The 24,269-nt window shown below is 38.5% G+C and overlaps 1 long non-coding RNA gene across 1 annotated transcript; it reads right to left on the bottom strand.

Annotated features, from left to right (window-relative positions):
• Positions 1 to 556: 556 nt before the first annotated feature.
• Positions 557 to 24,263, bottom strand: LOC144457853 (uncharacterized). Its single transcript, XR_013487416.1, has 3 exons — positions 24,058 to 24,263; positions 15,517 to 15,630; positions 557 to 10,486 (listed from the first exon to the last, which is right to left on the bottom strand). It is a non-coding gene; the product is annotated as an uncharacterized LOC144457853 (long non-coding RNA).
• Positions 24,264 to 24,269: the final 6 nt, after the last annotated feature.

Raw genomic sequence — 24,269 nt, 5'->3', positions numbered from 1 at the left:
CAATATTTTTGTTTAGAATTTTATTTTTTATTAACTAATTTATTTTTAGTTTTCAACATTCATTTCCACAAGATTTTGATTTCCAAATTTTCTCCCCATCTCTCCCCTCCCCCCACTCCAAAATTGTATGCATTGTAATTACACTTTCCCCAACCTGCCCTCTCCTATCATTCCCCTCCTTCTCTTATCCCCTTCCCCTTCTATTTTCCTGTTAGGGCATGATAGATTTCTATATCCCATTGCCCATATATCTTATTTATCATTTGCATGTAAAAACAATTTTTAACATTCATTCTTAAAATTTTGAATTCTAAATTCTCTCCCTCCCTTCCCACCCACATTCATTGAGAAGGCAATTTGGTGTAGGTTATACATGTGTAGTCATGAAAAACACTTTCATAATAGTCTTGTTGTGAAAGACTGTATTTCCCTTCATCCTGTCCTGCCCTTTATTTATTCTATTCTCTCCTTTGACTCTGTCCCTCCTCAAAAGTGCTTGCTTCTGATTACCCCCTCCCCCAACCTGCCCTCCCTTCTATCATAACCCCCTCTCTTATCCTCTTCCTCCAACTTTCCTGTAGGGCTAGATAGATTTCCATACCCAATTGAGTGTGCATGTTATTCCCTCCTTAAGCCAAATCCAGTGCGAGTAAGATTCACTCATTCCCTCTCACCTCCCTACTCTTCCTCTCCACTGTGAAAGCTTTTTTTTGCCTCTTTTATGTGAGATAATTTACCTCATTCTCTCTCTCTCTTTATCCTTCTCCCAATACAATCCATTTTCATGCCTTAATTTTATTATTTAGGTATCATCCCTTCATATTCAACTCACCCTGTGCCCTCTGTGTGTGTATGTGTGTGTATACATGTGAGTAAATAAATAAATATATATGCATATGTGTATACATATATATATACATATGTGTGTGTATGTATGTATGTATGTATGTATGTATGTATGTATGTATGTATTCCCTCCAACTACCCTAATACTGAAAAAGGTCTCAGGAGTTACAAATATCATTTTCCATGTAAGAATGTAAACAAGTCAACTTTAATAAGTCCCTTATGATTTCTCTTTCCTCTTTACCTTTTCATGCTTCCTTCAGTCTTGTATTGGAAATCCAAAATTTCTATTTAGCTCTGGTCTTTTCATCAAGAATGTTTGAAAGTCCTCTATCTCAATGAATTACCATTTTCCCCCCAAAGGACTATACTCAGTTTTGCTGGGTAGGTGATTCTTGGTTGTAGTCCTAGCTCCTGTGCCCTCTGGCATCTATTTTGGGAGGGGATCAGTGGATTCTTTCAATTTCTATTTTATTCTCTGGTTCTGGAATATCAGGGCAGTTTTGCTTGGTAATCTCTTGAAAGATGATATTTAGGCTCTTTTTTTGATCATGGCTTTCCAGCAGTCCCACTTCCCACCCTTAATCCCAGCGAGGCTCCATTCTCCCTGGTGTTCTATTTCCTCACAGTCCCCGCAGACTACTTGGCCCTTCCTAGATCCCTCCCATAGTGTCTTTCTTTATATAACATCCATCTTTCCTCCATTAAGATGATCAGATTCATATAATCTAGCCACTGTTCAGATTTTTACAATAGCTCACAGATGCTCAGATTCCTTAGGAGTCTGGCTATTATAGCAGATCTTTAATAAACCTTGTCTCTGGCTGAAAGAAGGCTTGGGTCGAATTCTTTTGGGTAGGACCCAGGTGTCATGATCTTGGGGTCCTAGCACCCATAAACCTCTAGATCTCATCATAAGTATTGAGATTTGGCCCTACTACCTTGGGTTTCTCCATGGGAGGGATCTGGCAAATGTGTCCAGTTCCTCTCCTTGCTTGCAGACCACTTCCCTCACTACAGAAAATACACTTCTGTCTTAGTCTCTGCATAGTTGTTCTTGCGTGCTCTGTCTGTTTGGCTCCAGCCTCTGCAGGCCAAGAGGTTCGGTCCAATTGACAGTAGAGATAGTCAAGAGTTTGATGTTTAGCTATTAGGATATAAAAGTTCACAAAACTTAAAGAAACATATCTCATATCTACTACCTTTTACAGAGAAGTTTCTTCATAAAGATTCCATCCCATACTAATGATCCAAGTGTTCTGAAGACCTCAAAAAAAATCATATCCTAATATCCTGTGTTAAATGAAGAATGTTACATTTTTGGAACAATGTAAAAAAAAGAAAAATGAAACACTAAAGGACACTATGCAGCTGGTATAAAATGTCAGACAACAGAAGATTGGATAGGATATGCAAGCCTCTAAGACACTAGTCCATATAAAAGCTCTCCTTTCTTAGCTTTCCAATAGCCTTTTTTTTTTTTTTTGGTGAGGGAGCATCCAGTTTCTATTACATCTGAAATCATATTACATGGGCAGCTCCTTTACTTACCTTTCAGGTTATGACAGGCTATGTCAACGTTTACTTTTAGTAATAACTGGCATTTATATAGATGTTTTACATAGAGAGTCTCATGTGGACTCCCTAGTAAGTTGTGTGGGGCTTTAAAGTATCGTACCTAAGCTTTAACCATTTGTAGACTCACTTAAATTCATACGGTTCTTCTGATTCCAAATCCAGTGCTCTTTCACTACTGTCACCTTTACAAAAATTAAATATTTTATCACGCTGTATTTGTTCTTGGAGTGTCCCATTTGTAATGAGGAGAATTCAATGCATTTGAATGCATCAATTATGTAACATAGTGCCCGTGTTAGGTTCTACCTAATTCCCAGTGACAGAGATTAGCTTTACAATTGTAGTAGAAAATGATAAAGAAAAAAGTGAACAATGTAGACAGAACAAAAATTGAGACTGTTTTGTTTTTCCATTTTCTTTTATAAAAATAAATTTTATTGATATATTTTGTTTTTACATCACCTAGCTTATTCCCTGTGTATCTCCTAGAGCCTTTTAAAAATAACAAAGATATTTTGGCATAGAAAGTCAAGAGATTCAAACTTGAACATTCATTGTTCTTTCCCAAAAAGAAAGGAAGCAAATAGAAAAGAGTTTGAGGAAAAATACATTCTTTAAAAAGATAAGCATTTCTGAGATGGAATAAGGTAAAAGACAAGGTTGCATTAGCAGTGGACTGAGGAACAACAATTTGATGGTTTAGATTGGTGTTAGCAAAAATGGTAGGAAGCCCGTCCTAGCTTGTTTTATTAATATTTCAACTGGTGCAGGTGAAGTAAAGAATACCTACCACTTGTACAAGAAAACATATTTTCAGAGAGGCAGAGCCAAGATGTTTGAGTAAAGGAAGGGAATCAGTCATCAAAGTTCTCCAGTAAACCTCTCCAAATACCTTTTTTTTTAGCCAAAGACAAGGTTTATTAGAATATCTGCCATATTGGGCAGACTCTTAAGGAGTCTGAACATTGGTAAGCTATTGGCTAGATTATAAGACTCTAACCAGTGGCTAGAATTTAAGAATCTAAGCAGTGGCTAGATTATAAGAATCTGAGCATCTTAATGGAGACAAGATGGACCTCATATACAGAAAGCCTGTGGGAGGGATCTAGGAGTGGCCAAGTAGTTTGGGGTGATGGGAGGAGGGGCTTAAGGAAATCTGCATGGGAGTGGCCAGTAAACTGGGGTGAACAGAACTCCTGGGACCTGGACAATGAAGCCTAGCTAGGATTAAGTGTGAGAAATGGCCAGGGGCCATAAGGAGGTTAGACAATGGAGGAGAGATAGGGTGTAGCCACAATGAAAGTCCAGTTGATGGGATTATAGCCTCAGGCAAAAGCCAGAGATTTGGCCATGTGGGAAAGTCCAGGGTTTTCACTTTCTGGGGCCCAGAACCCAACCCCATCATTCCTCCCTCAAACAAATGGGACCCAAATTCTTTTGCAGTAAGGGGCAAAGGTCTCAGCTTCTGAAACTGCTTCCTGCTGGCAAGGGGTGTAGAGTTGTCCCTGCCTCAAGGGGGTCCCAAAGAGGAGGTTGACTGGAACTGAGCACAGGCTGCATCCAGGGAACAATGTGGGGACACTGGCTAGTACTCACTGTTTGCTACCAATTGTAGGTGAATGGCCCATAGTCTGGAAGACATAAATCTGACAGAAACAACTGTAGGGTCCAGACATAAAGCAGAGACTAGATTTAGGACCCAACTTTGAGAGGATAAAACATCCTTAGCTCTGTTTGGATTCAGATAATTCAGTTTGCCAACCATGCAGTATCAAATCTACCTCATAGCCAGACTCAGGAATAGACAGGTGGGTAACATTCCCCTTCAAAGGAACATAATGGGGAAACTGAGCCAGGAGGATCCCATCTTAGACTGAGGCTAAAATTGTCCTCTCAGTTTTTCCCAATGCTAACTTCCCACCAGTATCACGTTCTCTGAGTAGCTTGTGGCATTTCTCTCAGATGGTGGATTATTGCTTATCAACGGATTATGATCCATCAGACAACTCAAAATAAAATCCTATGAGCTTTTACCTCGAACAACAAGTTTTATAATCACAGCTTAGGAATCCAGGACTTACATCTCAAACTTAAATTTGTCCTGGTGTAAAAAGCCAATCATGCAAATTCTCAGCAAGCCATACACAACCCAAACAAGCTTTTTGGCTAGTTTACACATTAAAACAACAACCAACAATCGCTAAATTATTTTAGCGGTAACCAAATTATGAAAAGTTGCTTGACAGAACTGATACAGAAAGTTCACCAATTTGAAACTTGAAACAAACCCATTACCAAGCAGGTGACTTCAGTTTTGTTAAATGCACTTCCAAATTACCTTACACAGAGAATCAACATCATTAACAGTTAACACTACAAATTACATTCAGTGTAAGACACATAGGTCCCAAATTGCCTTAGTCTTAATGTGTATCAATGAATTTCAACATCTTGCTGATATAACTGCTATAACATAGATTATGCTTCATAGCATTCTTTCTTTTAACACTAGTTTAATATATCAAGTTATTGTTTCTCACTTTAATGCCCAAACAACATTGGATTCAATGTCTTTTACTTGAATCTGCTTTGAATATGCTTCTCCTCTGAAAGAATGTCTTCTTTATTCAACCTGAACCATGGGGATTGCAGCAAAAGTCCCTTTGTGAAAGAATATCCAAGGGACTGAAGACATTACTTCATTCCAGTAGACCTCAAGATAGTAGAGGTCTTCTTGAAAGTTTTCCCATATGGTTTGGAAAGAGTGCCTATTGACATCCAGTGTAAGAAACATAGCATCAAAAGTTGCCTTAGTTCCTTCCTTCCTTCCTTCCTTCTTTCCTTCCTTCCTTCCTTCTTTCCTTATTTCCTTCCTTCCTGCATTTCTCTTTCTTCCTTTCTTTCTTTCTTTCTTTCTTTCTTTAAACCTTTTTTATTTAGTATTTTATTTTTCTCCAGTTACATGGAAAAAACCCAATTTTTAACATTCATTTTAAAAACTGAGTTGAAAATTCTCTCCCTTCCTTCCTCCCCACACCCCTCCCCATTGAGAAGGCAAGCAATTCAACATAGGTTATACGTGTGTAGTCATACAAAACACTTTCTTAATAGTCATCTTGTGAAACAAAATGTGGACAAAAAAAACCTCAAGAAAAATAAAGTAAAAAAAAAGTATGCTTCAATCTGCATTCAGACACTATCAATTCTTTCTCTGCAGATGGATAGCATTTTTCATCATAAGTCCTTCAGAGTTGGATCATTGCAACAATAGCTAAATCATTCACAGCTGATCATCTTACAATATTGCTGTTACTTTGTACATAGTACATTTCACTTTGCATAAGCCCATGCAACTCTTTCCGGGTTTTTCTGAGAACATCCTGCTCATTGTTTCTTATAGTACAATAGTATTCCATCACAATCACATATCACAATTTGTTCAGCCATTCCTCAATTGATGGGCATCCTCTCAATTTCTAATTCTTTGCCCCCAGAAAAGAGCTGCTATGAATATTTTTGTACATATAAGTACTTTTCCTTTTTGTTTTTTATCTCTTTTAGAATACAGATCTAGAAATGATATTGCTAGATCAAAGGTTATGCATGGTTTTATAGATCTTTGGTCATAGTTGCAAATTACTCTACAGAATGGTTGAATCAATTCACAACTCCACCAACACGGCATTAAAGTCTCATTTTTCCCACATTCCCTCCAACATTTGTCATTTACCTATTCTGTCCTATTAGCCAATCCAATAGGTATGAAATGGTACCTCAGAATTGTTTTAATTTGCATTTCTCCAATCAATAGTGAATTAGAGAATTTTTTTTCATATGGCTTTAAATACCTTTGATTGCTTCATCTGAAAATTTGTCATATCTTTTGATCATTTATCAATTGTGAAATGGCTCTTACTTTCATAAATTTGACTCAGTTCTCTATATGTTTGAGAAATGAGGCCTTCATCAGAGAAATCTGTTTCAAATTTTTTTTCACAGTTACTATTAGTAACTGTATTCCACCGTATTCCTCCCACCTCTGTTTATTCTATACTCTCTCTCCTTTCACCCTGGCCTCCTCAAAAGTGTTTTGCTTCTGACCACCCCCTCCCCCAATCAGCCCTCTCTTCTATCACCACAACTGTTCTCTTATCCCCTTCCCCTCCTATTTTACTGTAGGGTGAGTAGATTTTTATAGCCGATTGAGTATGTATATTATTCCCTCTTTGAGCCAATTCTGATGACAATAAGGTTCACTCACTCCCCCTCATTTCACCCCTCTTCCCCTCCACTGTAAAAGTTTTTTATTGCTTCTTTTATGTGAGGTAATTTATTCCATTCTACATCTCCCTTTCTCTTTCTCCTAGTACATTCCTCTCTTTCTCACTTATTAATTTTATTTTTTAGATACAATACCTTCATATTCAACTCATACCTGCACCCTCTGTCTATATATGCTACTTTTAACTACCCTAATAATGAGAAAGGTCTTATGAGTTACAAATATCATCTTCCTATGTAGGAATGTAAAATTATGATTTCCCTTTTCTATTTGCCTTTTTATGCTTCTCCTGAGACTTGTATTTTAAAGTCAAATTTTCTATTCAGCTCTGGTCTTGTCATCAAGAATGCTTAAAAGTCCTCTGTCTCATTGAACATCCATTGTTTCCCCTCAGAGATTATACTCAGTTTTGCTAGGTAGGTGATTCTTGGTTGTAGTCCTAGCTCCTTTGACTTCCAGAATATCATATTGCAAGCCCTCCAATTCTTTAATGTAGAAGCTGCCATCTTGTGTTATCTTGTTTCTCTCTCATACTTGAATTGTTTCTTTCTGGCTGCTTGCAATATTTTCTTCTTGAACTGAGAACTCTGGAATTTGGCTATAATATTTTTGGGAGTTTTCATTTTGAGATTTCTTTCAGGAGATGATCAGTGGATTCTTTCAGTTCCTATTTTACCTCCTGGTTATAGAATATCAGGGCAGTTTTCCTTGATAATTTCTTGAAAGATGGTGTCTAGGCTCTTTTTCTGAGCACGGCTTTCCAATGATTTTCAGGCTCTCAAGGCAGTCCAATAATTTTAAAATTATCTCTCCTGGATCTATTTTCCAGGTCAGTTATTTTTCCAGTGAGATATTTCATGTTGTCTTCTATTTGTTCATTCTTTTGGTTTTGTTTGATTGTGTCTTGATTTCTCATAAAGTCGTTAGCTTCCATTTGCTCCATTCTAATTTTTAGGGAATTATTTTCTTCAGTGACCTCTTGGGCCTCCTTTTCCATTTGGCCAGTTTTGCTTTTTAAGGCATTCTTCTCCTCATGGGCTTTTTAGACCTCTTTTATAATTTGGGCAAATCTTTTTTTAAGGTGTTAGTTTCTTTAGTATTTATTTGTGTCTCCTTTACCAAGCTATTTTTTCCCCTATTTTTCATTTTTCATGATTTTCTTGCATCACTCTCACTTCTCTTCCCAATTTCTATTCTACCTTTCTTACTTGATTTTCAAAATCCTTTTTGAGCTCTTCCATGGCCAATTCTTATTTTTGTTGGAGGCTTTGGATGTAGGAGCTTTGAATTTACTATCTTCTTCTGAGTGTGTGTTTTGATCTTCCTTATCACCATAGTAATTTTCAATAGTCTGAGTCCAACCACTTACCTTTACTCTGCGTGTCTCTCTGCTTCAAATGTGTTTCTTGTAAACAACATATTGTAAGATTCTGGTTTTTAATCCACTCTGTTACCTGCTTTATTTTTATAGGAGAGTTCTACCCATTCATATTCACAGTTATGCTTACTACCTGTGTATTTCCCTCCATCCTATTCTTTCTCCTGTTTGTCCTCTCTCTCCTTTCACCCCTTCATTCCTCACCAGTATTTTGTTTCTGTCTACCATCTCCCCTGATCTGCTCTCTCCTCTGTCAGTACCCACCATCCCCCTATACTTAATCTCCTCCCCTCTTACTTCCCTGTTAGGTAAGACAGATTTCTATATTCAACTGAGTGTGCATTGGATTTTTGAGCCAATACTGAGGAGAGTAAGGTTCAAGCAATGCCCATTGCCCACCCTCCCATCTTCCCCTCCTCTGTAATAGGTCTTTCATACCTTTTCATGTGAAACAATTTATTCCATTCTACCTTTCCCTTTCTTCTGCACCCAGTGTACTCATCTTTTTCATCCCTTAATTTTTTATGTCATTCTCTCAAATTCACCTTATGTGAACTTCTATGTGCATTCCTTCTTGCTGTGCTATTATATAATTTTTAAGTATCATAAGTATCATCTTCCCACGTAGAGATGTAAACAGCTTAGCTGTATTGAATCCTTTATGTTTTCTTTCACTTTTTCACCTGTTTATGCTTCTCTTGTGTCCTGATATTGGAGATCAAATTTTTGGTTGAATTCTGGTCTTCATCTTGTAAAACCTTGAAATCCTTCTATTTCATTGAATTCTCATTTTTTCCCCTTGATGTGTTATGCTTGATTTTGCCAGATTGTAATCCTAGCTCCTTTGCTTCTGGAATATCATATTCCATGACCTCTGATCTTTTAATGTTGCAGGTGCCAAGTCCTGTGTAATTCTGATTATGGATTGTTTCTTTCTGGTCACTTGTAGTATTTTTGTCTTGACCTGATAGCTCTGAAATTTGGCTATAACGTTCTTTGGAGTTTCTATTTTGGCATCTCTTTCCTGAGGTGATCAGTGGATCTTTTCAATATTGATTTTGCCCTCTGGTTCCAGGACATCTGGGAGGTTTTCCTTGATAAGATCTTGAAAAATGCTCTCCAGGTCCTCTTTGGATGATGACTTTCAGGTAGTTAGTTCAATGATTCTGATATTGTATTTCCTGGATTTAATTTCCAGGTCAGATGTTTTTCTCATGAGCTACTTTACATTTTCTTTCATTTTTTCTTTCTTTGGAATTTGTTTGATTGATTCTTGATGTCTCACAGAGTTATTAGCTTCCACTTTCCCAATTCCAACTTTTAAGGTGTTGTTTTCCTCAATTAGCTTTTACATTTCCTTTTCCATTTGGCCAATTGTACTCGTTAGGGAGTTGTTTTCCTCAGTGAATTTTTGTATTTCCTTTCCACTTGTCCAATTCTACTTTTTAAGCAGTTGTTTTCTCTTTTCCAAAGTGTTGACTCTTTTTTCATAATTCTCTTGCACCACTCTCATTTCTTTCCCAATTTTTCTTCTACCTGTCTTATATAATTTTTAAGCTCCTTTTTGAGCTCTTTCATGAGTTCTTTCTGGCCTTGAGACCACTTCCTGTTTTTCTTTGGGGCTTTGCCCATAGGTCTTTTGACATTGGTGTCCTCTTCTGAGTTTGTGTCTTGATCTTCACTATTGCCATAGTAGCTTTCTGTGTTGAGATCTTTTTGTTGTTTTTTTGCTCATCTTTTTTGGCCCTTTTTCTTTCTCTTATATTTGAGCTCTGATCCTGGGGTGGGAGAGGCATTGTCTCAGACTTCTTGTGCCAGGGGGTGCAGGAAGTGATTGTTTACCTGGTGCTACACTAATGTTACCCTGAGTCCCACTTAGGATCTCATATCTGGTGCTGCACTGAGAGGGTGGAGTGGAGGGTAGTGCTACTAGAAGCCATAGGAGTCCGGCAGCTTACCTGATGCTGAACTAGGGTTCTAATTTTGGTGTCTGGCCTGTGCTGAGGCTGGTGGGATTTCTGTATTTTCCCAAAGCTACACAGAAACATGGAGCTGGAGGTTGCCTCTTTATCTAGGGCTATGCCGAAGCAGGTGTCAGTTCTCAGAGCTGGAGTTTGCCCATTCACTTAGCTGTGCTGAGATACATGGTGGGGGGGAGTATTGGTGTTTGCCTTCATTATTGCACTGGGACTCAGGATCTACCACAGGTTTGCTGAGGTGGAGCTTTCTGCTGGCTTGCTGAGATGCTTCCTGTCCTGGACTGGGTGAGGTGAGACAGACCTTTCTTGGCAATCTTCCACATTTCTTAGGCTAAAAGATTGTTCTCCTCCATCTTTTTGCTGGTTGTACTGATTCTGCTTTGAATATGATTTTCCTTTGAAAGAATGTCTTCTTCATTCAACCTGAATGATGGGGATCACAGCAAAGGTTCCTTTGTGATAGTATATATTAAAAGGTCTTTTGAAGACATTGTTTTATTACAGTAAATCTAATAGGAGTCTTCTTGAAAGCTTTCCAATACTATCTGGAAATTCTGCCTATTGATATCTAGTGTAAGACACATAGTGCCCCAAGTTGCCTTAGTCTCAGTGTAATTCAATGCCATTCAGTATATTGCTTTCCTTTAAAATAAGGCTAAAGCTGTGCATGCAGATAGTGATTATTTAAATGTAATTGCATGAATAACTAGAATCTCTTTCAATTTTTGAGTTCAATTCTTTGACTTCCTAGATGCTGACTATACTTATGTTAACAGGATTTTACTGAGCCAGTCTCTAACCTGAGAATGATGAAACAGCAGGCCAGAGACAAAGTGCCAGTAATCAGGTAGACATTTCATTAATTAGTTTCATTTAGAGAAACAGATTTGCAAATCTGGAATTCTCCTGATCAGAATTCCACCTTGCTGAAGTGAAGACAGAGATTTTGTACATAAATCACAATGGGAAGGGAGAGGGGAAGGTGGATTACAAAGAATAATTTCCAGGGCCAGAGTGGTTTCCTAAGACCAGCCCAGAAGTCACAATACAACTCTGGAATCAAGTCTTTGGGGGTAGTGACCACCCCCATCCCCAAGGTGCAGAACCATTGTTTTGTGATGGGAACAGGTTCTACAATCTTTTATTTGCTTCACTCAAGGTACCAAAGGCACAAGAATGAATGTTGCCAAGGGTTTGATTGATCATTTCAAGCTACATTGACTTCAAAATATCTGACTCAAAAGAGGTAATTCTGAAAAATCTAATCCGTTAGTACATGCATTACACATATCATGATTGAATATTATGAAAATCATAATTCCCTTCACATCACCTCCTCTCAGCCAAAAAAGTTGGAATGACCCTCGAAGGCCAATAAGGAACATTCATTTGAAATGTGATTTTAATTTTACATAAGAATAAGTAAGTTAGAAGTCTAATGCTAAAGTAGATGGCAAGGCAAATAAAGAAAAGAAACATTAGACCAGGGAGAACAGAACACATAATGCTGCCAAAGTTTTCAGGCAAGGTAGAATAAATCAAAGAGAGGTGAGAGGGAAACTTGCTTCAGAATATTTTGGCCCCTATTCCATAAATCTACCACTTGATTGTTTAGAGCACTAAGGTCTTCCTCCATTTGACAGCATTCCTCCTCAATGATGGCGTAGGCCTCTACCTCTCTCACCTTTTAGAGCATCCAACACCCAACAGTTTTGCAATAGCATGAGGGCAAATAAATCAACCTGTGTTTGGAGGCTGGTGACAAGCTTCCCTATGTGCTCTAGGCCCATGGCTAGTTCCTGACAGATGGGTACAATGTGCCAAAAGTAGCTATGGTACCAGTCAGGGATCCAACAGATGCCAACAGGGATGCATGGGTAAGAAAACAAGCCTTCACTGCCAATGGAGCAACTGGAGAGGAACTTTAGCAGAGTGGTTCCATGGGAATAGGGACAAACTGGGCATAGTGTAGACAAAAGCACAGAGGCCTTCCCAGGAGGGGAGGAGGCTGTGATATATTATGGAGCCACATAAGAAGAACAATCCTGTGGAAGGGGGCAATTCAACAGCAAAGGTGAGTTAGAGGGTGAATCCCAAACAGATTGAGTGAAAACTCATGGAGTTCAGTGCCACCAGGCATGGGTGTTTAGCTTTCGCATTGTTATAGAACAAGAGGCCTTTCTGGGATTCCCACAGTAACCCAGAAATTGAATAGATGCCTTTACAGTCACTGTGGGTAAAGATCAGAGGTCTAATGCCTGATTTGGTAGGGCAGGTTCCCCATACTCCATTAGCTACAAGGGGCTTTTGCAGTGCTATGAGATGCCCCAGTCCCATTCAGGGAAATCAGTGGCCCCAGGAGCCGGCTAGAGGAATCAAGTGAGGCATTTAGGAAAGCAACCCATGTGGAGTTAAGAATAAAGGCAAAATTACATTGCTTGGGATTTAATGATCCAAGGTGAGGGCCCATGTTGCCATTTATGCTGTGGATACAGAGTGGAAGATAGAGGAGAGACCCCTGAGTGTAATGGACCCTGTAGGTAAGGGTCTGATATGCCAGGGATCCCAAAATCTGCTGTTACATCCATTAATTCTTGGTTAATGTGCTCCTTTTTCTTATGGGCAGGTGCAGTGGTTGTGACTGTGGTAGTGTCCTGTGAATGGGACAGAAGTAATGGTAGAGGACACTAGCTTCTCCCTTCACATAAGCTGTTGCTCTATGAAGCAGACTGGGACTAGGTGGATTCTCAGTCCAGGGAGGAGCAAGGGTTTTCAGAGCATGTCTGTGAGGGCTAGTAAAATAGAATCCTTCCATTGGGGCTTCAAATGGTGTGGCTAGGGCTAAAGCTTCAAGGGCTTGGGACCTTGAATAACATGCCCAACAGTGAGATAAATTGAGTGTTCTAGAGAAGTATTGTAGAAGGGCAGAGCCAAGATGAAAGAGTAAAGGCAGGGATTTACCTGAGCTCTCCTCTAAAACCCTCCAAATACCTTTGAAAAAATGACTCTAAACAAATTCTAGAGCAGTGGAACCCATAAAAAGATGAAGTGAAACAAATTTACAGCCTAAGACAACTTGGAAGAATGGCAGGAAAAGTCTGTTGCACCAGGCTGAGAGAGGAGTGCAGTCCAGTACAGGCCACACCACTGCAGACCAGGCCCCAGTGAGCCCAGAGCAGGCCTTTGGGTGACTAAATTACTGGCAGTAGTGGCAGTTTATGGACCTCTTGGCCCACAGACACCAGGGACAACTTAGAAGTTCAGGAGGAAATACACCCTGTTACGTCAGGGTGGGAATGGAGCACAGTCCAGTGCAGGACCCACCAGAACAGCACAGCCCCAGCAGGCAAGGAGCAGGCATTGGCAGTGACTGAATCAGTAGCAGTAGTGTCAGTAACAAATGGTGGTAGTGGCAGTGGCAGTGGCTACTTCCTGACCTCTCAGCCCACAGACAGTAAAAGGGTCGAACAACTAGTCAGAAGAAGATTATAGGGGTCTCTTTGCTAGCACTGAGGGAGGACTCTGTTGTTTTGCCCACACTCAGATCCAGACCTTGGTCCTGCATGGAAGTCCCAGGGCAAGGAGGAACACTAACCTAGCAGGACTTGCAGCCACAGTACAGGGTGGGACCTTCTTCACAGTTCCAGGGCAGAAAAGAGTGCTTATGGTCACTCACAGACCAGAGCAAAGGTCAAGAGGGTAGAAAACACCTCTCTTTAGATCATATCACTTTGGAAGAACTCAAAACTTATAGGTCCTTAGAAGAATCTTTGAAAACAGCTACATAAAACCCCTGAAGCTTGTGATAGTACACCTTCTACCCTGGAAGCACAGACTTACTTTAACAAACAATTAAATGTCAAGTAAGAGGCTGTAGTTTACTGAGCATGGGGGTGACATGATCAGACCCTCACTTTAGGAAAATTACTTTGGTGACTGAATGGAGGATGGATTGTAATAAAAGACACTTGAGGTAGGCAGACCCACCAGCAGGCTTTTGCAACAGTCAAAACAGGAGTTGATGAGGGCTTCCACCATGGTGGTGGCAGTATCAGAGGAGAAAAGGGGGTATATTTGAGAAAGATATTACAGAGTAAAATCAACAAACCTTGGCAAGAGATTGCCTACGAGGGATGACAGATAGTGAGAAGCTGAGGATAACACCTTGGTTGTAAGCCTGAGAGACTGAGAGGAGAGTGTTACTTTCAATAGTGATAAAAAAAAATAGCATGGGGGAGGGATGTTTAGGGGAAAGTTAATGAGTTCCATTTTGGACATGTTGATTTTAAAAAGCCTACTGGACATTTAGTTCAAGATATCTGAAAGAAAACTGAAAATGTGAGGCCAGGGGTCACTAGAGATGTTAGGCAGAAAAGAAAAATTTGAGAATTATCAGCATAGAGATGGTAATTAAATGCACAGTTTCTGATGAGGTCACCAAGTGAAGCAGTATAGAGGGAAAAGAGAAGAGGGCCCAGGAAGACCCTTGTGGGTCACCTATGGTTAGAAGGTGTGACATGGGTAAGGATCCAGTGAAGGAGCCTGAGAAAGAGCAGTCTGAGAGGCAGGAAGGAAACCAAGAGAGAGAGGTGTTTCAAAAACCTAGATAAAAGAGAGGGTCTAAAATTCCAGCTCTTTTGCCTTGATCAAGAGTGAGCCAAGGGGAATGACTGAAGCTACAGTCAGTACTGAAAAGGATGGCCAGGGAAACTGTCATTAAGTGGCAGCTGGGTTTCAGTGATTTCAAGGTAGAAGAAATGAGAAAGGAAAAGTTTTAGGTTTAAGGAAAATTTATTGCCTATGGAATTGGCATGTAGAAAGAGTGGGTAGTGCTTGGTTGGGGCTTTGGGGTGGGAGTGTTAAGGGGGATGGGAATAAGGAATTAGGAATTGGGTGATGGGGAATGGGGTTTGCATGATGACCTATAATCTCACTAAGCAAAAAGCTGCCCAGGGAAGTTCCTATGAGAAATGTGCAGCATCTTCTGAGGCACAGGAGAATGTAAGCTCGAGAGCTTTTCTCTTTATATCTCCAGTGCCCAACACAGTATTGGACACATATTAGATGCCTTAATTGCTTGCAAAATTGAATTAAATTGAACTTAGCCCCTTCTATCCCCAAAACATAGATGAACTAGTTTCTGTCGTCCAAGTTATTGGCTCTAAGCAGGACAGAATTTGAAATGTACCACATAGCCTTTTTTTCTGGGAAAATCCCCCACTAAGCTGCTGTCTAGTTGTTACTAAGATAACCACAGTCCTTCCACTCTCCTCCTCTAACACAAACCACTCAATAGATCCCGTAAAGTGTGTCTAGGTAGTCTCAGTTTTAGTGGCAACAGCAATGTCAAGAAGGGAGCTTTCCAAGGGAAACCTCAATCCTCTATATAAGCCAGTGGTGAAGAGAGCTCCATTCACTAGCCCATTAAAGCAAGTCTTTAAATGAACACTCACACACTGGGGCTACCAACAATCTGTGGACCGCGTTGTATTCCATAATCTTCCCTTTGTTTTTGGAGAAGAGAGGATTGGACGTTTCCATTGTGGGTTAAGTTGCTAAATGGACACCTGGGTTGGAAAAAATAGATCATCTTTTAGTTCTTTGTAGGTCCATTCTCTCCTAAATCATCATAGTCTTCTTTGCTATTGATTTTTCATAATAGGTAGTGAGCCAGCCCTCTTTAACACAGAAAACCTTTTGAATTCATTCCCTGGAGGAAAAGTGAATTTCTCTGTATTTGTATCTAATTATGAGGAATCTAAATAGTTTGTTAATACCAAACTACATTGCAATATTCCTAGTATCTGTGGCCCTTTCTTTCAAGTCCTCCCTCAATTCTTTTTTCTTCCCTTTAACGATCCTCCAATTTGAATTTTTTTAAAAAACAAACTCACAGATTTAGAGGATATAGAGGGATGATTTCATCTAGTTTAATTCTTTCATTTTATAGACAGGTGAACTGAGACCCAGAGCAAAGAAACAACTTGCCCAAAACTCCAGCATGGTTTAGTGGAGAGGATAATGAACTTGGAACCAGAAAAACCTGCATTCAAACCCATAATACTTACTGACAGTGTGATAGATAAGTTATTTACCTCTCTATGTCTCAGTTTCATCATTTACAAACAAAGGAGTTGGACTCAATGACCTCGAAGGTCCCTTCTAGCCCTAAATCTTTAATGCTGAGTTGAAGAGCCAAAATTAAAACCTATGTCCTCCACTTTGCAGTCCAGTCCACTTTCCACTGTAATATGCTGCCTCTCCCACAAAGAGATCTCTCTTTTTCCATTAATTTCTTCTCAGTTTTCCTGATCAACTCTCCTCCTCAACAAACCCCTTTGGACAATCCCAAGCCTTGCTATATCCATCCTGGGCTGGTTGGCCTCACCTGCGAGAACTAGCTGAACTCCTCCTAAGTGGAGTTCCACTCTACACAACAACCCATGACCTACTTCTGGATCTAGAAGCGGTTTAGGGGACATTCGGTGGTCTTTGCTTCCTTATGGGTAAGTATGTGGGCAAGGAGTGTGGTATGTGAAGCACGCAGTGAAGGAGAGATGGCCAAGCAATAGAGAGGAAGACCTGCTAGAAAGTAGAGCCTTGACTAGAGACTTCTGTGAGCCAAGATGGCAGAGGAAGCAGTAAGTCACTATCACTCTTCCTTATTAACCTCTGAAAGCCCAGAAAATATCATCCCAGGAAAAACTTTAGAACAGCTAAGCCAGCACATTACCAGCACATTGGATGGACCTTTGTGGAAGAAATATGAACATTACTGTGACAGGATGAGGAGCCACAATCTTCCCCTCTAGAGAAAGTATTCAAGTTCATGAGACTATACATGAATCCTGTGCAGTCCTGAATATCAAACTTCAATATGTTTAAGTAATATAACAAAATTCAGAGATAGAAATTCTATGAAAGAATGGTTGGCTTTTTACAGGGGTTTTAAAAATAGCAAAATATACTAACATCAGTGACCCAACCAGAGGATACCCAATAAATGAGAGATAGAAAAAGCAGTTAGAAGTAAGTAATTTTGGGTCTAGGGAAAGAAAATTGGTTCCATCCCTTCCCAGGGGTTTAATCACCTCCTACATTCACATAATTATAAATTAAACACAATACACTGTGTACTCAGCAGTATGCCTATATTTATCCCTGTATCTATTGCCAAGTAGTTCCATAAGGATGATCTGTTTCAGTGAAGTATATTGTAATAACAGCAATCATTAGCAGAATACTCTGCACACAAGAAAAACATATTTATTGAATGGCTAATTATAGTTCACATTTCTATAGCACTTTACAAATAACTTTCCGTACAACAATCCTGTTGATAATGCAAGTATTATTATCCCCATTTTACAAATGTATGTGCCTCACTGCTAATGTTGGCAACATGGTGCAGTGGAAAGTGGATGGAATCTAGAGTCAGAAAACCCAGGTTCAAACACTGGTTCTGCCTCTTTTTACTTGTGTGAGGGTAGGCAAACCACTAAGCTTCTCTGAGTCCATTTTCCTGATCTCTAAAATAAAGAGGCTGGACGAGATGATCCCTAAAGTGCCTTACAATTCTAAATCTATGCTATGACAGTAATAGAGTGGAAATCTAAAACCTTATCTCCTGACTCCAAGTATGGTATTCCTTCCACTGGTGTTTAGGCGTGGTGAAAACCACATTGCTATTGACTAATGTCTGTCCTGCTGTGTTCTGTCACCACAATGAGCAAAATGGAGTGCATTATCACTGGGACTGTTTTGCTATGTTGAAGAAAACAAGAATTTCAACTGTCAAACAGGGGCAAGTAATGTGGCCATGTATATCAAAGGGAGTCTGGGCCTCTAAGCTTTACCATTATAGCTACATTTTCTGGCATTTGGAATATAGTTGCTTGCAGTGAACATGCTCATGTGCATATGTCTCAACACTGTCAGAATAAAGAGCAACAGGACATCAGTCTTCTACAGCTACCAAAAGTACATGTTGTTAATATTTTTCCATGAGGAAATACAGTAACATTATGCCTTTCTTTATCATGTTCTGCTTCGCTTAAAGGGCTGTCTTCAGGAACATGGAGTAGGATATCCGTTAAGGAATTCACTTTTTCACAAGATGAATTCATACCAGGATCCTCTGAAGTCCATTTATCATTTTGAGGCTTTTTGACTCTTTTCATATGCATGACCAAATCATTGCTGAAAAAAAATCCATGGCGGGATGCTTACATTGTTCCTTATTGAAAACTGATAAGAAAATGACAGGGAAAATAATTTTTCCTTCTCTTTAAACACATACAATATATGGCTTCCAGATTAGCCTTCCTTAAATAAGCCTTTGAGCTTATTTCCCAGATGATAAACCTTTAATGGCTACTCTCTTTTAAAGTACATCAAATCTGAACTGCCTGGCTGTGAAGTTCCTTTATATTCAGGCCTGCCTTATTAATCCAACAGAGGTTCTGAACACTGCTTCTCAGAGTGCAAGGTCCATTCTACTCAGGTTTCTGTTTTCTCTAGTCTAGGAATATGTTCTGCTCCAAAACTTCATAGAATGAGTTTTCTTCATCTAAAATGTTCCCCCATTTACTGACTACACTTGGGCTAAAAGACAACAACTGTCGACAACTGGGTAGTTGTGATTGGACAATTTATGTGCAAAATATTAGGAAGCCTGATAGAAGGTAGGCTTGATATGAGCCAACAATGCCAGGAGAAAGTCCAAAAAGTTAATATGACTGTATGTTGAATTCTGAGAGGCACAGAATGCAGAAGAAGGGAGGTGACAGGACACAGCTTTTATAGATCTTCACCTTCCCACTCTGATAAGGTATCAAAGAAAGATTTATTGGGGAAAAAAAAAACCAAACATCTGCCACATTTTGTAATAATTCTTTTTTCCCATTAATTTATTTAGTTTTAGTTTTCAACATTCACTTTCACAAGATTTTGAGTTCCAGATACTCTCCCCATCTCGTCCTTCCCCAAACCCAAAACAGCGTACATTCTGAATACCCTTTTCCTTAATCTACCCTCCCTTCTATCTCCCTCCCTTCTCTTATCTGCTTCCTCTTCTATTTTCCTGTGGGACATGATAGATTTCTATACCTCATTGCCTGTACATCTTATTTCCCAGTTGCATGTGAAAACGATTTTTAACATTTGTTTTGAAAATTTTGAGTTCCAAATTTTCTCCCCTCCGCCTCTCCACCCGCCCTCATTGAGAAGGAAAGGAACTTGATACAGTTTCTACTTGCAGTAGTCGTGCAAAATGCTTCCATAGTAGTCATGCTATGGAAAACTAACTATATTTCCCTTCATACTATCCTGCCCCCTCTTTATTCTATTCTCCCTTTTGACCCTGTCCCTCCTCAGAAGTATTTGTTTCTGATTAACCCCTCTCCCAATCAGCCCTCCCCTCTATCATTCCACACTCACTTATTCCAATCCCTCCTATTTTCCAGTAGGGTAAGATAGCTTTCCATACCCAATTGAGTGTTCATGTTATTCCTTCCTTAAGCCACATCTGATGAGAATAAGATTCACTCATTCCCTCTCACCTTCCCTCACTTCCCCTCCATGTAAAAGCCTTTTCTTGTCTTTTTTATGTGAGATAATTTATCCCATTCTACCTCTCCCTTTCTCCTTCTCCCAGTAAAATCCTCTCTCACCCCTTAATTTTATTCTCCAGATATCACCTATTCATCTTCAACTCACCCTGTACCCTCTATCTATCAATCAATTTATATCCATCTATCTATACATATATATAGATGTACACATACATACATATATACATATACATACATACACATATATATATTTTTTCCCCTCCAACTACCCAAATCCTGAATCCTACCAAATCCTACCCAAAGGTCTCATGAGTTACAAATATCATTTTTACATGTAGGATTGTAAATAGTTCAACCTTAATAAGTCCCTTATGGTTTCTCTTTCTTGTTTACCTCTTCATGCTTCTCTTAATTCTTGTATTTGAAAGTCAAATTTTCTATTCAGCTCTTGTCTTTTCATCAAGATTGCTTTAAAGTGCTGCTCCAATTCACTGAATATCCATTTTTTCCCTAAAGGATTATACTCATACAACACTCATTCCTATTAAAAGCACTAGAGGGCATAGGAATAAATGGAGTCTACATAAAACCTTCAGCAAGCATCATATGTAATGGGGACAAGCTAGAAGCATTTCCAATAAGAACTGGGTGAAATAAGGATGTCCATTGTCACCACTGTTGTTCAATATCATACTGGAAACATTAGCGTTAGCAATAAGAGAAGAAAAAGAAATTAAAGGTATTAGAATAGGCAAAGAAGAAACAAAGCTATCCCTCTTGGCAGACAATATGATGATATACTTAGAGAATCCTCAAGAATTAAGTAAAAAGCTACTTGAAATAATAAACAACTTTAGCAAGATTGCAGGCTATAAAGTAAATCCACATAAGTTATAGGCATTTTTATATATTGCCAACAAAGCCCAACACAAAGAGATACAAAGAGAAATGCCATTTAAAGTTACTGTAGACATTATACTGTTACTGTAGCCATTATAAAATATTTAGGAGTCTACTTGCTGAAACAAATCCAGGAACTATATGAACAAAATTACAAAACACTTTCCACACAATTAAAGTCAGATCTAAATAATTGGAAAAACATCAATTGCTCATGGGTAGGCCCAGCTAATATAACAAAAATCACAATTCTACTTAATTTACTTATTCAGTACCATACCATTCAGAGTACCAAAAAATATTTTATATATAAACGAGATTCACTTGGAATAACAAAAGGTCAAGAATGTCAAGGGAACTAATGGAAAGAAATGCAGGGGAAGGTGGCCTAGCTGTTCTAGATCTTAAATTGTATTATAAAGCAACAATCATCAAAACTACTTGGGACTTGCTAAGTAACAGAGTGGTGGGTTAGTGGATTAAGTTAGGTATGCAAGACACAGTAGTCAATGACTATAGTAATCTACTATTCGATAAACCCAAAGACTAGCTTCTTGGATTAGAACTCACTCTTTGACAAAAACTGCTGGGAAAACTGGAAAAGAGTATGGCAGAAACTAGGCAGAGAACAAAATCTCACACCATATCCCAAAATAAAGTGAAAATCAGTTCATGATGGAAATAGTTAAAATGAGTTCATGATTTAGATATAAAGGCTGATATTTTAAATAAACTGGAAGAGCAAGGAATAGTTTACCTATATGATTTATGGAAAACAGAAGAATTCATGGCCAAAGAAGAGATAGAGAACATTATGAAATTCAAAATGGATAATTTTGATTACATTAAATTGAAAAGTTTTTGCACAAAGTCAATGTAGCCAAGATTAGAAGGAAATTAGAAAATTGGAAAATTGTTACAACCTGTGTCTCTGACAAGGACTTTATTTCTAAAACACATAAAAAATTAAGTCAAATTTATAAGAATACAAGTCATTCCCCAAGTGATAAATGTTTGAAGGATATGAACAGCAGTTCTCAGAGGAAGAAATTAAAACCATATGAAAAAATGATCTAAATCACTATTGATTAGAAATGCAAATCAAAACAACTCTGAGGTAACCACATCACACCTATCAGATTGGCCAACATGACAAAATAGGAAAATGATAAATGTTGGAGAACATGTGGGAAAATTGGAACACTAATGCCATGTTGTTGGAGTTGTGAAATGATCCAACTATTTAGGAGAGCAATTTGGAACTATGCCCAAAGGGCTATAAAAATGTGCATACCCTTTGACCCAGCAATAGCATTTCTAGGGCTGTATTCCAAAGAGATCATACAAATAGGTAAAGGATCCACATGTACAAAAATATTTATAGCAGTTCTTTTTGTGGTGGCGAAGAACTGGAAATTGAGAGTATGCCTATCGATTGGGGAATGGCCTGAATAAGTTGTGGTATATGCATGTAATGGAATGCTATTGTGCTATTTATAAGAATTTCGTAGCAGGTGGACTTCAGAAAAACCTGGAAAGACTTGTGCACACTGATGCTGAGTGAACTGAGCAGAATCAGGACAATGTTGTCCCCAGTAGCAGCCACATTGTACGAGGACTAATGGTGATAAACTTTGCCCTTCTCAGGAATATAAGGATCTAATACATTTCCAAAGGTCTCATGATGGAAAATTGTATCCACATCCAAGGAAAGAACTATCTTTGAACACATTCCAAAGCATACTATTTGCTATTTTGTCTTCTGTTTTGTTTTTTTTCTCCTTCTAATGGTTGCTCCTATTGGTTTTAATTCTTCCTTACAACATCACTAATGTGAAAATATGTTTAATATGAATGTATATGTATAGCCATATCAGATTGTGTGCCATTTTGGGGAGGAGGTGGGGAGTGGGGGGGAGAATTTAAAACTCAAACACTTACTGAAGTGATTGTTGATAAATCAAAATAAATTAATGAAAAAATTAAAGAACAACCAGGAGAATAATATCAATCATAACTGCAACAATGTAAATATTAAGGACAATAAAACAACTGGAACTGAATGTTGTGAAATTATAATGACCAAGCTTGGTCTAGATGAGAAGGAACCTCCTTCTCTTTATGCAGGGTGGAAGACTATCCATATAGAATACTGCATGTAATATTGATGTGGCAGTTAGTTGTGTTGAACTGTATTTTCCTTTTTGTTTTTTGTTTTAAGGGATGTTTCTCTGGAAGGGTGAGGAAAGACGTATTGGGAAATGAGGAAGATACAGAAAGAAAATATGACAATTAAAACAAAAGTGTTCTTTCTCTCAACTGCCCATGGCTTTACTGTCTCTTGCAAATGAGTTTAATATGGCCACTTTTGGCTAATCAAGGAAAAGTAGACAACTTTCTGTCTGAGTGACTCTGAGGTCACAATATAGAGTACCAACAGTGAGGCAAAGAAAGACGCCTTTTTTCAGTGCTTGTCACATATGTTATCCTTGTATAAATACTATCTTCTTGAACTTACATAATTTTTGCTCTTGAAATTCATTATCCTACAGTATGCTTAAATTAATTGTTAACAAGTTAATGAAAGTAAATTAGGCCTTGCTTCTCTACATTCTTTACTTTCTAAATGTCAATCTAGAACATTTCCAGGTTCACACTCTTATGACATGGAGCTCTAGAGTCATCTAGTACCATCCAAACTTGCAATGTCAATCCTCTTTGCCACATTCCTGTCAGGTTGTCATCTGTCATCTTATTGTCCTATGATTTTTCTTTTTGTGGGGCAGCAGGTAGCAGTTATCTGCGTTTTGCTCTTGCTCAGCCTTTCTAGTGCCCTTGTGAGCAGTATAGGTCCTTATGTAGCAAGGCCTACATGAGAGCTTCTCTCTACCTTTTTGCCAAGTCTTTTTTTTTTCTTCCCCCATCCTGAAAGGATGCTAAACCTTTCTCTCCTCAGTCCCATTTTTGGGGAAGAGAATCAGAATCCTTATCGACTTGAACCCTCCACTCTTTCCCTCCAACCACCCCCCACATGGTGGTAGGTAGGTGGGTGGTTCTTGAGAATCTAGGTTGTCTGACTTTTTATTTATATCCTCAGTGCTTGGCACTTAAATTCATCCATTCTTTTATTTTAATAAGGACAGTTTCATTATTTTTTTCTACTTAATAGTAATTGATTTTTTCTAATTACATATATAACAATCACTTCTATAAGACTGAGTTCCAAATTTTTTTCTCCCTCCCCAAGACAGCAAGCAATCTGATATAGGCTATACATGTACAATCATATTAAACATATTTCTACATTAACCATGTTATGAAAGAAAAAATTCATTCATTCTTGAACACTTCTAATAATGAGGAACTTTCTACCTACTAAGAGAGCCCATCTCATTTTTTTTGATAGCCATAAGCTATCTCATTAAGACTTTTTATACATTTGAAAACTATCTTGATTTACTCCTTACCATCCATATCTTATATTGCACGTTATTCTTTGAGATCTTATCAAAGGCTACCTACCTTCCTTCTTCGATGGATGCTGATGTGACAGTCCCATAATCAAAGAATATGCTGAAACCAAAAGAGAAATATATATTCATCGGACCTGAATTTCTTTCTTGGCAAAAAAAAAAACAAAACAAGAATGAAGTTGTTGCAGTGAATCTGATTCCAGATTGTTAGAGCTAAATGAACTTACCATTAATAGAAACATTTGATAATAATACTCCTAT

This window comes from Phascolarctos cinereus, unplaced genomic scaffold (assembly GCF_003287225.1).
Source record: "Phascolarctos cinereus isolate Bilbo 61053 unplaced genomic scaffold, phaCin_HiC Scaffold_1;HRSCAF=81, whole genome shotgun sequence".
Classification (NCBI taxonomy): Eukaryota; Metazoa; Chordata; class Mammalia; order Diprotodontia; family Phascolarctidae; genus Phascolarctos; species Phascolarctos cinereus.
The sequence above is the reverse complement of the archived record's forward strand: the minus strand, read 5'-3'. Positions and strand labels throughout refer to the sequence as shown.